General features: G+C 36.6%; 1 pseudogene across 1 annotated transcript; it reads right to left on the bottom strand.

The window, feature by feature from the left end:
* Positions 1-920, bottom strand: LOC309872964 (olfactory receptor 4A47-like; annotated as a pseudogene). Its single transcript has one exon. The product of its transcript is annotated as an olfactory receptor 4A47-like (transcript).
* Between the last annotated feature and the right edge of the window lie 11250 nt (positions 921-12170).

Here is a 12170-nt window from a genome sequence, read left to right as displayed (position 1 = left end):
TTATTTGCTATTTGATATATTTCTTTTACAGAGCTTCTTCATGGCATTTGCCATCTCAGAATTTCTCAGAGTGTAGATCAGTGGGTTCAACATGGGGGTTATGACTGTAGAAAACACAGTCAATGATTTGTCAATAGGAAGGTCTTAGCAGGTCTTGCATACATGAAAATACATGGAACAAAGAAGAAGACCACCACAGTGATGTGGGAACCACAGGTCTGGAGGGCTTTCTGCCTCCCTTCTGCACTAAGGTTCTTTATAGAGTGCAGGATGACACCATAGGAGATGAGCAAGAACACAAACACAATGCTGCAGATCACTCCACCATTGGCCACCACTAACGGGCCAGCCACATACATATCAGCACAGACCAGTTCCAATAGGGAATACATGTCACAGAAAAAATGATCAATGACATTGGGGCCACAGAATGGGAGCCCATAAATTGTGCTAACGTGAATTACTGAATGCAGAAAACCTCCAACCCAGGACACTACCAGCAGCACAACACACACCCATTGCCTCATGATCACCAGACAATGCAAGGGCTTACAGATGGCTACATAGTGGTCATAGGCCATCACTAGCAGAAGAAAGACCTCTGAGCCACCAAAAAGATGATTTATAAAGAGCTGGGTCATACAAGATTGAAAGGATATGGTACTTTTCCCAAAGAAAACCTCTGAAATCAATCTGGGGAAAATACAAGAGGAATAAATGACATCCATAAAAGATAGGTTAGCAAGAAAAAAGTACATAGGTGAGCCCCAGGTATTACTTACAGTCACCACAATGAGCAGGTTTCCCACCACAGTCAAAATATAAAAGAGTAAGAACATAACAAAAAGAATCTTCTGTTCCTTTGGATCCTGAGTGAGCCCCAAGAGGACAAAGTAAGTTACGTTGTTTGGTGGTTCCATCTAGTCTGAATAGGAGATGACTTCTCATATTAGAACCAAGCTGATCTATAAAACAAGGGAGAAAACTTTTAAATACATGATAAGATTAACCTTTTATTGATTCATTCAATTAAAAAATGTGGCAGGAGTACCTGTTTTTGTCCAATGTTTCATAGAGGTGATTCCCAAATTGAATTAGCCATGGTTTCCTATATTCAGTGATAGCATACCTAATAATCACCAACGTTAAAAGTGTCAGTATAAAAACAGTTGCACAATGTAAAGTTCAGGGGTAGGAATATGTCAAACTAATAACAATCAGAGAAGACTTCCCAGAGGAAGAAATGCTTCCAAAAGGGAAATACTTGAGACTGATTAAAGGTAACTGACATTTTCAAACTGAGTGGCTCAAATTAGGAGTGAAAGATCACCACCCTGGATTGTCTCTTCCCTCACTGAGACTTCTTTCTTGAGATCTCTGGCTGGATATGCCTCCTTTTCCTGACCAAAAATGTGGAATGTTTCCAATGTTGGGTCTCTCCCTTAATTTTTGAACTTCACATATATAATATCTCTGACTCTGAACCTCTCTAATTCAAAATTAATTCAGAACTAATAAGACTAAATTTTTTAATTTTCAGCAACAAACACAGGTGTTTCCCATCTCACTAAATGGTACTACCTTCCAAGTCATTACTCAGACAAGAAATGTCATGATGTCTTTCATGCTTTTCTTGCTCTCATATCACATATTGATACTTTTAACAATTCTGATTAACTCCCATTTAAAATAGTTCACAAACTTGATCATTTTCCTCCAACCACAAATTCTCCAGCCCCCTAAATTAGCTTCCTGCCACATCTCTTCCCTTTCATTCTGGCCTCCATTAATTCATTCTCATAAGGCAGCTCAAATGATCTGTTTATAAAGATGATTAGAATCACTCCACTGCTCACAATGCCTACAGTGGATTCCAATCACACACTCACAACTAAATGAATCACATTTCATTTTTACAGTAATGAAGAACTGTAATCTTCATTTCATAGTTGAACAAACTGAGGCTCAGAACATCTAATTCTTTTTCCCAGGTCACCCATTTTTAAGTGATTAAACTGGAATGGAAATCTAAGTTCCCTTTATTTCAAAGTAATTTAACTTTTACATGATAAAAAAAAATTCACACAGGGACGCCTGGGTGGCTCAGTTGGTTAAGCAGCTGCCTTCGGCTCAGGTCATGATCCCAGCGTCCTGGGATCGAGTCCCACATCTGGCTCCTTGCTCTGCGGGGAGCCTGCTTCTCCCTCTGACTCTGCCTTCCACTCTGTCTGCCTGTGCTCGCTCTCGCTCGCTCTCTCTCTGACAAATGAATAAATAAAATCTTTAAAAAAAAAAAATTAAAAAAAAAAAAATTCACACACTTGGAAGCCTAGTTCCCATATATACTGTTAGCCTTATCTTGTGACGGTATGTTCACAAGCTGAAGGAAAACTTTTTAACTCATTCCTGGGACTGGAATTTTTCCTTTATCCAGTATAACAAAAGAAAGTAAAAAGCTTCATTAATACCTGATAGTATATTTTATTTCACTTGGCTATCAGTCCATTTTCTTCATGGGGTACATTTTATATCATTTAGTTGTCAGTCCATTTCCACCCTGATTATTCAGGACATTGCTTTTATTTGCATGGTAGGTTATGTAAAAAGAATTCCCTGGTCCACACAGGAAATAAAACTTTACTACCTTAGGATAATTTATCTAAAAGACAAGTAATCTAATTTTACATAAGAAGATAGCAACCAGCCATTTTCAAGGAGATTGTTCTTGGGTAACTTCTTCCCTACTCACTTCAAAATAGAAAACATTCACTTGGTTCATTCTTTCATTCTATCCTGTTGGTATGACCACACCAATTGAGTTCAAAATTGGAGAAGAGATGTTTTTGTACTTTTTTGGGAAGTGTGCTTTCAGCCTAGCAAAAACCTCCTAAAAATGTGTCACCTCTTAAGAGTGTAACACCTTCTTCCCAATAGGGAAAGAGATCATGAGACGTTTCATCCCATCTGACCAAATATGTCATAAAGTCAGAGTTGGAAAGTGTCCCAAGGCTGATTCTTTCTTAATTAAATTCACTGGATATTTCCATAGATTTTTTTTAAATATCTATACATAATAGTACTACTAGACCAAATCACATAATTAAAGTCTAATGGATGTAGCATGAAAAAAAAAATAGGTTTGGAAAAATTATGTTACTATTGCCAGGCATAAATAAAATATCAGCCAAAGCATTTTATTCCAATGAAGATTAATTTATCATGTATATCCCCATATCCCCACTTGTCATACCAAGGTCTCCTTTCTTTTTATTTAACACTCATTTTATTATCAGCCTTAAAGTGTGAATAGATATATTAAATACTTATTTATCAATATGGGTGTAATAGATATTAAATTATTAATTTTTGTTTTTATATTAGAGAACATATTTAATGCAAGGAACCATGCTATGAGTGAGAGCAAAACAACTAATAAACAAGGGATAAAACACATGTAAAGTCCTTCCTGCGTGGATTTTATTTCTCATATAGTCACAGAAAAAATAAGAGAACAATTTAATAAAATAAGTGTAGTCTTCTTCAGATGACTATTAAGAACTAACCTGATTAGTAGAAACTAACATGGCCAAGTATATTACTTGTCCTAAAAATATGAAAAATAAAACTCAGTAAACTTCGGCAACCACAATGTCCTTTACTTAGAGTACTAGGTTACTATTCATGTCCCTGGACATTAACCTTCTCTTTGCCTATTAAGACAAATGCTGGAATTTAACTTCCTGAAAGACCATGACTGAGTAGTCTCTCAGGTAGTAGAAATCTTTACCTGTTCAGTCATTCAAAATATATCCCCAGTAGTGCAATTTCTGGGTCATAGGGTAGCTCTATTTTTAACTTCTTGAGGAAACTCCATATTGTTTTCCAGAGTGGCTGTACCAGATTGCATTCCCACCAGCTTAGTAAGTGGATTACCTTTTCCCCATACCCTCACCAACGTTTGTGGTTTCCTGACTTGTGTTAGTAGGTATTTACCCAAAGGATACAAACATAGTGCAAAGGGACACATGCATCCCAAAGTTTATAGAAGCAAAGTCCACCATAGCCAAAGTACGGGAAAACCCCAGATTTCCATTAATAGATGAGTGGGTACAGAAGATGTGGTATATGAATAAATGGAATATTGCACAGCCATCAAAAATGAAATCTTACCATTTATCATGATGTAGATGAAACTAGAGGGTATTATGCTAAGCAAAATGAGTCAGAGAAAAATAATTGCCATATGACTTCACTAATATGTCAAATATAAGAAACAATATGGAGGAAAACAAACTGAGGGTTGTTGGAGGGGAAATGGTGGGGGAATGGGGTAACTGGGTCATGGGCATTAAGGAGGGCACCTGATGTAATGAGCACTGGGTGTTATATGCAATGATGAATCACTGAACTCTACCTCAGAGACCAAGAATGCACTTTATGTTAATTAATTGAATTCAAATAAGTAACAAAAATAAAAATTAAATTAAATAGAAAACATATACCTAAGGCCTCTTCCTACCCAGTTGAAGGGATGTTCTACTTTGCACCAACATCATCCCAGAAAATCAGACCTTTCCACATGTTTGTACAAGCAATGAGGGATGTCTATATACAGGAAAATTATCAAGGAAACATCTAGGGGATGAAGAGAAATTCTAACATGGGCAGACATTTGAATTCTCAGAGATCTCTTAGGCCATTGTATCAGGAAAATAAACCTTGTAGTTATATGTGCAGACACAGCCTATGGCTTTCCACATCACTACAAGTTTCACTGAAAGAGAATGTATGGCCATTACAGGTTAGCTTATTATAATATTTTGAATTAATTCAAATAAATTAAACTGTTCTGGACAGTATTCTCCCCTAAAAGAATGACTAGAGAAAAAAAGACTATGTTCTTGCCAAGAAAGAGTGACAGACACCCAAATACGTGTACTAGCACTCCTAGACCAAATCACATTATTAAGGTCTAAAGGATGTAACATGAGGGGAAAAAAATAGGTTTGGATCAATTATGAGACTATTGCCAGTGAAGAATAAAATACCACCCAAGGCATTGTAGTCAAGTGACGATTGAATCATCATGTATTTCCCCACTTGCCATAACAAGATTTTCTTTTGTTTCATTTTACATTCATTTTATTAATGACCTTGAAATGTGAATAGATATACTAAAAAATTATTTACCAACATAGATGTAATAACTATTCAATTATTAATTATTGTTTTATATTAGAGCACCTATTTAATGCCAAGAACCATACTATGAGTAAGGACACAATAGTTAAGAAAATGGGGGGAAAAAATCATGTGAAAAATCTTTCCCATATGGATCTTATTTCTCATAGAGTGACACAATAAATATGAGGACAGCTGTACAAAGTAAGTATAGTTTCTTCAGATGACTATATAAAAATTAGCCTAATTCATAGAAATTAACTTGGACAAGCTATTATTTGCCCTATTTTTTTAAAATCTCAATTTAGTTATTTCAATGTATCTTTCCTTGGTCCATACAATTAGGCAACCAAAAGTCTTTTACTTATATCATTAGGATAGCATTCCTGTCCCAGGACATTGTCCTAATAAGAAAGTTGGTGAAATTTAACTTCTGGGACAATCAATAACTGAGCAATCTCTCAGATAGTAGGAGAACTTTTCACCTGTTCAGTCATTCAAAATGTATCCTTAAGGCCACTTCTTCTCTAATAGAAGGCAGGTTTCTACCTTTTTCCAGCTTCATCTCAGTGAATTGGGCCCCTCCAGATGATTGCACAAGCAATGAGGGATGTCTATACACAAGAACATATATGAAGGAAACATTTAGGGGGTGAAGAGAAACTCCAGACTCGGCAGACATTTGAATTCTCAGAAATCTCTTGGGCCACTGGATGAGGAAAATAATCCTTCCATTTATATGTACAGACACAGCCTATGGCTTTCCACACCACTATTGTTTTTCAATGAAAGAAATTGTAAGGCCATTACAGACTAGATTAGAATATTTGGAATAGATTCAAATAAAGTATCCTCCTCTGCACAGTGTTCTCCCCTAGAACAATAACTAGAGAAAAAAAAATACTAGGTTCTTGCCAAGAAATAGTGGCAGACACCCAAATATGTGAAAAGCCTCTAATTTGAACAGGAAAAAATATATTAAATAATAAACTGTGAGTTTCTTATGGCTAAACAATTTAAATAAGGCAAATCACATTGACACCAAAGTGAAAGGATAACCAGTCTCAGTTTCACTTATCAGTCATGTCCTCAGCCAAGGAAGTCCTATCTCTAGCTGTTAGCATCACTACAAAGAGGCCCTGAAGTTCAGATGCAGAAGGCCTTAGGATGAGGGAAGTTACTGAGGTTGAAGTTGCAATTCATAAAAAGATATGTAGTCACAGTTCTGTAGTTCTGTGTTGGGATGGATGCAGTTGACCAAGGCCTGAATCTATGTCAACTGACACCATAATAATTTTCAGTTCATTAATTCAATCCTTAATTTCAGTCCAGTATCAATTGAGTGACTGTTTCTACAAGAAACAAATTATTTTCCAACAAGAGCCTGTTTCTAAATCAAGTCTCTGAAGGCTTCCACTCTTACTAATTTTCCCACAGCTTATGATGAGCTCCACTGAGCATCTTCATTTCCACATTTGGTTGTATATTGTATTTTCTAGGTCATAAGTATCATAGATAAAAATCATTAAGTACCTGTAAGAACCAGCTGAAGATCTTTTTGATGTGCTAAGCCACACAAAAAGCTACTTGTTTTCAATTTACATAAATGTATGCATAGTTTTATGCTGTGTTAAAAAAAAATCCTAAAGAACTAAACTCTTATCATAAGTTAGACATAGAGGACTAAACCAATGTCAAAGTTAAAAAAAAAAAAAAGATGTAATGGAAAGATTTTAAAAAAATCACTACAATATAAAACATTAAAGAGAACAAACTACAACAGTCAAAACTTGTACTATTATTCTACAACTGGTAAATTTCTAGCAATAGTGATCAAGATAAAATACCAATATCAGAAATTAAAGAGGAAATAAACTCATACAGATGCTTCAGACTTTGAAAGGTTAATAAATGATTTTTCTGGAAAAATAATTATTCTAATAAATTTTATACCTTAGATAAAATGGGTATAATTTCTTCACAAACTTCTGAAAAAGACTCAAAAATAACTTGAGGAGGAGAAGCAAGATGGTGGAGGAGTAGGAGACCTAAGTTTCACCTGGTCCCAGGAATTCAGGTAGATGATTTTCAAACCATTCTGAACACCTACAAACTCAACAAGAGATTAAAGAAAAAATAGCAGCTATTCAATGAACAGAAAAGTGACCACTTTCTGGAAGGTAGGATGTGTGGAAAAGTGAATCCAAGGTGATATTTGGAAAGATAGACTGCAACGAGGGAGGCAGCTGCCAGCAAGTGACAGAGCAGTGGAGAACAAAATTGGAACTTCTACAAGTAGGCTCTGCTGAGGTATGTCATTCCAGTGGCTAAGTATTGAATAGAACCCTCTCTGGGACAGTGTGGTCTCACAACCCTCACGGTCACAGAACAACTGGAAGTGACTGAGTGTGGTAGAGCTCCCAAGTTTTGGAACCCAGAAACTGGCTGCAAACCCAGGAGGAGGTTCTCAGCTTGGGGCTGCCATAAACCATGATCCACAGCACAGTTGGGCGACTACTCTTTGAGCAGAGACCCCAAAAGCAGGCAATCCAGGGAGCCTCCCCTTCCTACCCCAGAGGAATGGCACATGAGTGCACTGTAGGACTCTGCAGGGTTTGGAGACTCTAAATGGGGACATATGCCAGAAAGAGAAATGCTTGGTTATAGGCCTAGTGAGCATGCAGTGCAGCTAGAGACCAAAGAGATAGGAGATATTGACTGCTTTTCTTTGCAGGCTAACTGAGGAGTGGTGCACCCAGTTCTTGGGGCCTTCAGGCCCAGAGATTAGGAGGATGCCATTTTTATTCTTAACCCCCAAAGCCATACAGAGAGATTTCAGGGCACAAAAGCTACAGAGAGCAAACCCGAGAAGAATGGGAATGGGAATACTTACTAATACTTCTCTTAGCATGGGAATTAGTATTCCCAATACTTATCATGGCCCTGGAAAAAGTGGTGAAGTTCCACCTTGGGCAAAGACACTTGAAAGTCACTGCAACAGGCTGCTCATCTATAAGATCAGCAAGAACATCCAGCCAAGACCAAGTTTACCAATCAATGAGAACTGCTAAACTCTAGCAATGTGCTGTAGGGGAATACAGCATATAGAATTCATGACTTTTTTCTCATGATTCTTAAGCCCTTCAAAGTAAATTTTTTTTAACTTTCTTTACTTTTTTTCTGTTTCTATTTTTTCTTTTTCTTCTTTCTTATTTTAACCATCTTATCAACTCCTTTTTTAAATATTTTTTAAATTTTCATTTTTACACTCATCTTCTATCCCTTCATTGTATGTAACTTTATTTTTCATATATAACTATATAAGCAGAGTTTTATACTTACATTTATACAAAAATATAAATATACAAGTATATATTTTTGTATGTAACTTTTTCTTTCTTTAAAATTCTGGCATACAGTATCTTCTAACAGACCAAATATGCCCAAAAATACTAGTGTATGGTTTTCTTCTAGTCTCCAGCCTGATCACATTCTCTCCTTTTTTTTTTTCTTTTTTAATTTTTTTCCTTCTTTTATCAACAAACTTCTTAACTCAACAATTACTTTTTTTAAAAACTTTTTTAATGTTCATCTTTATAGTCATATTCCATCCCTTTAGCATATTTACCCTTATTTTTGTGTATACATACAAGGTTTATATCTTTAAAATTTTGGGAGGCAGTTATTTCTAACAGACCAATATAAACCCAAGATCTAGTGTGTGGCTCTGTTCTATTCACCAGCCTTATCATTTTTTTTCCTTTCTTTTTCTCACAGTTGCAGGTCTCTTCTGATTGGTATAATGTATATTTTTCTGGGGTTATTCTTACACTTTTATCATTTTGTTCTCTCATTCATCTATTCTTCTCTGGACAAAATGGTGAAACAGAAAAACTCACCTAAAAAAAAAAAAAAAAAAAAGACAAAGAGGCCATACTTACTGCCAGGGACCTAATCAATATGGACTTTAATAAGATGTTGGAACTAGGGTTCAGAATGATGACTATAAAAGTACTAGCTGGGCTTGAGAAAAGAATAGAAGATACTAGAGAATCCCTTTTTGGAGAAATAAAAGAACTAAAATCTTAAAAAGTTGAAATCAAAAAGGCTATTAATGAGGTGCAATAAAAAATGGAGGCTCTCATCATTAGGATAAATGAGGCAGAAGAGAGAATTAGTGATTGAGAAGACCAAATGATGGAGAATAAAGAAGCTGAGAAAAAAGAGAGATAAACAACTACTGGGTCACTACAGAATAATTCGAGAGATAAATAATACCATAAGACAAAACAATATTAAAATAATTGACATCACAGAAGAAAAGAGACAGAGGCAGAAGATACATTGGAGCAGATTATAACAGAGAACTTCCTTAATTTGGGGAAGGAAGCAGGCATCAAAATACAGGAGGCACAGAGAATCTTCCTCAAAATAAAAAAAAATAGGTCAACACATCATCTAATAGTAAAACTTACAACTCTCAGTGACAAAGAGAAAATACTGAAAATAGATTGGGACAAGAGGTCTGTAAAATACAACAGTACTAATATTAGATTGGCAACAGACCCAATCACAGAGACCTGACAGGCCAGAAAGGACTGGTATGATATATTTAGAGCACTAAATAAGAAAAATATGCAGCTAAGAATACTATACCCAATGAGGCTGTCATTGAAAATAGACGGAGAGATTTTAAAAAAAACAAACAAACACACTTCCAAGACAAACAAAAAATAAAATAATTTGTAAACACCAAACCAGCCCTACAGGATATATTGAAAGGGGTTCTTTAAGCAAAGAGACAGCCTAAAAGTAACATAGACCAGAAAGAATATAGACAATATAAAATAACAGTCACCTTACAGGATATACAATGGCACTAAATTCATATCTTTCAATAGTTACTCTATATGTAAATGGGCTAAATGACTCCAATCAAAAGTCATATTGTGCCCAAATTTTGAGACCCCCCCCCAAAGATGACCACCAGAGTCCAGAGTCAAAGCCAAACAGCAAGGGTCGTTTATTACGAGTTCAAACCCAGATATCCGCGCACTTGTTGCCAGTGACGCTAAGAGGTCCCAAGCTCAGGATCACACTTTTTATACACTATTTTTGGGGAGGCAGGGACTTATCATACATCATAGTATCTTGTAACAAATCGCCACATACTGCGGGAAAATCAAAAAGGAACTCTATAATATGATTGGCGCACTACAGAGTGGGAAAAGGCTGGGAACGGATTATTGGTTAGGGCAAAGGGCTCTTCAAACGAAGGGTCATTCTTCAAACTGCTGAGTTGGCGCCACTAGGGTATGTGTCAGCTCAGGATTGACCAGGGTCTTCCTGTCAAGCCGCAGGGCACCAGACGGTTGTTAGCTCTCAGCCCAGAGCCGGATGGGGGGGAGGGTCCTTGAGCAGTTATTCTGTGTCCAATTCCGGGTGGGGGTTTCTCTGGTCAGATGGCTGTTATCTCTTGGCCCAGAGCCGGGGGAGGGGTCCGGGCCATTCTGTCAGGTTCAATTCTGGGAGGGGGATGTGTGGTTACAGAGTGTCTATAGAAAGTCTGCTGGTATTTTTCCATCTCCTCATGGGTTAGCAAGCGAAGGTACAGAAGCAGAAATAGCGGTAATGGCATCTCAGTCACAGGGTATCAGAAAGCATTAAAAAACAATACCTATTGATATGCTATTTGCAAGAAACTGATTTCAGACCCAAAGACACCTCCAGATTTTAAGTAACACAGTGAAAAACAATTTAAAATCTAGTGGACATCAAAAGAAAACTGAGGTGATAATCCTTATATCTGCTAAACTAGATTTTAAAATAAAGGCTCCAATAAGAGATGAGGAAGGATACTATATCATACTTAAAGGGTCTGTGCAACAATTAGACCTAACAATTTTAAATATCTATGCTCCTAATATGGGATCAGCCAAATATATAAACCAACTCATAACCAAATCAAAGAAACACATCGACAATAATACAATAAGAGTAGGGGACTTTAACACACCCCTCACTGAAATGATCAGATCGTCTAAACAAAAGACACACTGGACAAGATGGACAGATATATTGAGAACATTCCATCCCAAAGCAACAGAATACACATTCTTCTCTAGTGCACGTGGAACATTCTCCAGAATAGATCACATCCTGGGTCACAAATCAGGTTTCAACCAGTACCAAAGGATTGGGATCATTCCCTGCATATTTTCAGACCACAGTGCTTTGAAACTAGAACTCAATCACTAGAAGAAAGTTGGAAAGAATTCAAATACATGGAACCTAAAGAGCTACCTATTAAGGAATGAATGGGTCAACCGGGAAACTAAAGAAGAATTTAAAAATATCATGGCAACTAATAAAACTGAAAACACAACTGTTCAAAATCTTTGGGATGAAGCAAAGGCGACCCTCAGGAAGTATATAGCAATACAAGTCTTTCTCAAAAAACAAGAGAGGTCTCAAATACACAACCTAACTTTACACCTAAAGAGATGGAGAAAGAACAGAGAAGAAAACCTAAACCCAACAGAAGAGAAATAGGAAAGATCACAGCAGATCTCTGATCTCTGCTCAAAATATGTTCTTAAAACTGTATTTCTTTGGTGTTGGTTGTGATTGCTCCTCTTTCATTCATGATTTTATTTATTTGGGTCCCTTCTCTTTTCTCCTTGATAAGTCTGGCCAGGGGGTTATCAATCTTATTAATTCTTTCAAAGAACTAGTTCCTACTTTTGTTGATCTGTTGTACTGTTCTTTTGATTTCTATTTCCCAGAAGGTTGTCCCCAGGGGGTTGCCCTTTCTCCACTTCCTTGTCAACAATTTTTGTTCCCTCTCTTCTTAATTTTAGCCATTCTGACTGATGTAAGATGGTTTCTCATTGTGGTTTTGATTTGCATTTCCCTTATGATTAGTAATGTTGAGCAACCTTCCATCTGTATGTCTTCTTTGGAAAATATCAAGTTAGGCACATTGCTCA

The sequence above is a fragment of the Mustela nivalis genome, assembly GCF_964662115.1.
Source record: "Mustela nivalis genome assembly, chromosome: 9".
Lineage (NCBI taxonomy): Eukaryota > Metazoa > Chordata > Mammalia > Carnivora > Mustelidae > Mustela > Mustela nivalis.
The sequence above is the reverse complement of the archived record's forward strand: the minus strand, read 5'-3'. Positions and strand labels throughout refer to the sequence as shown.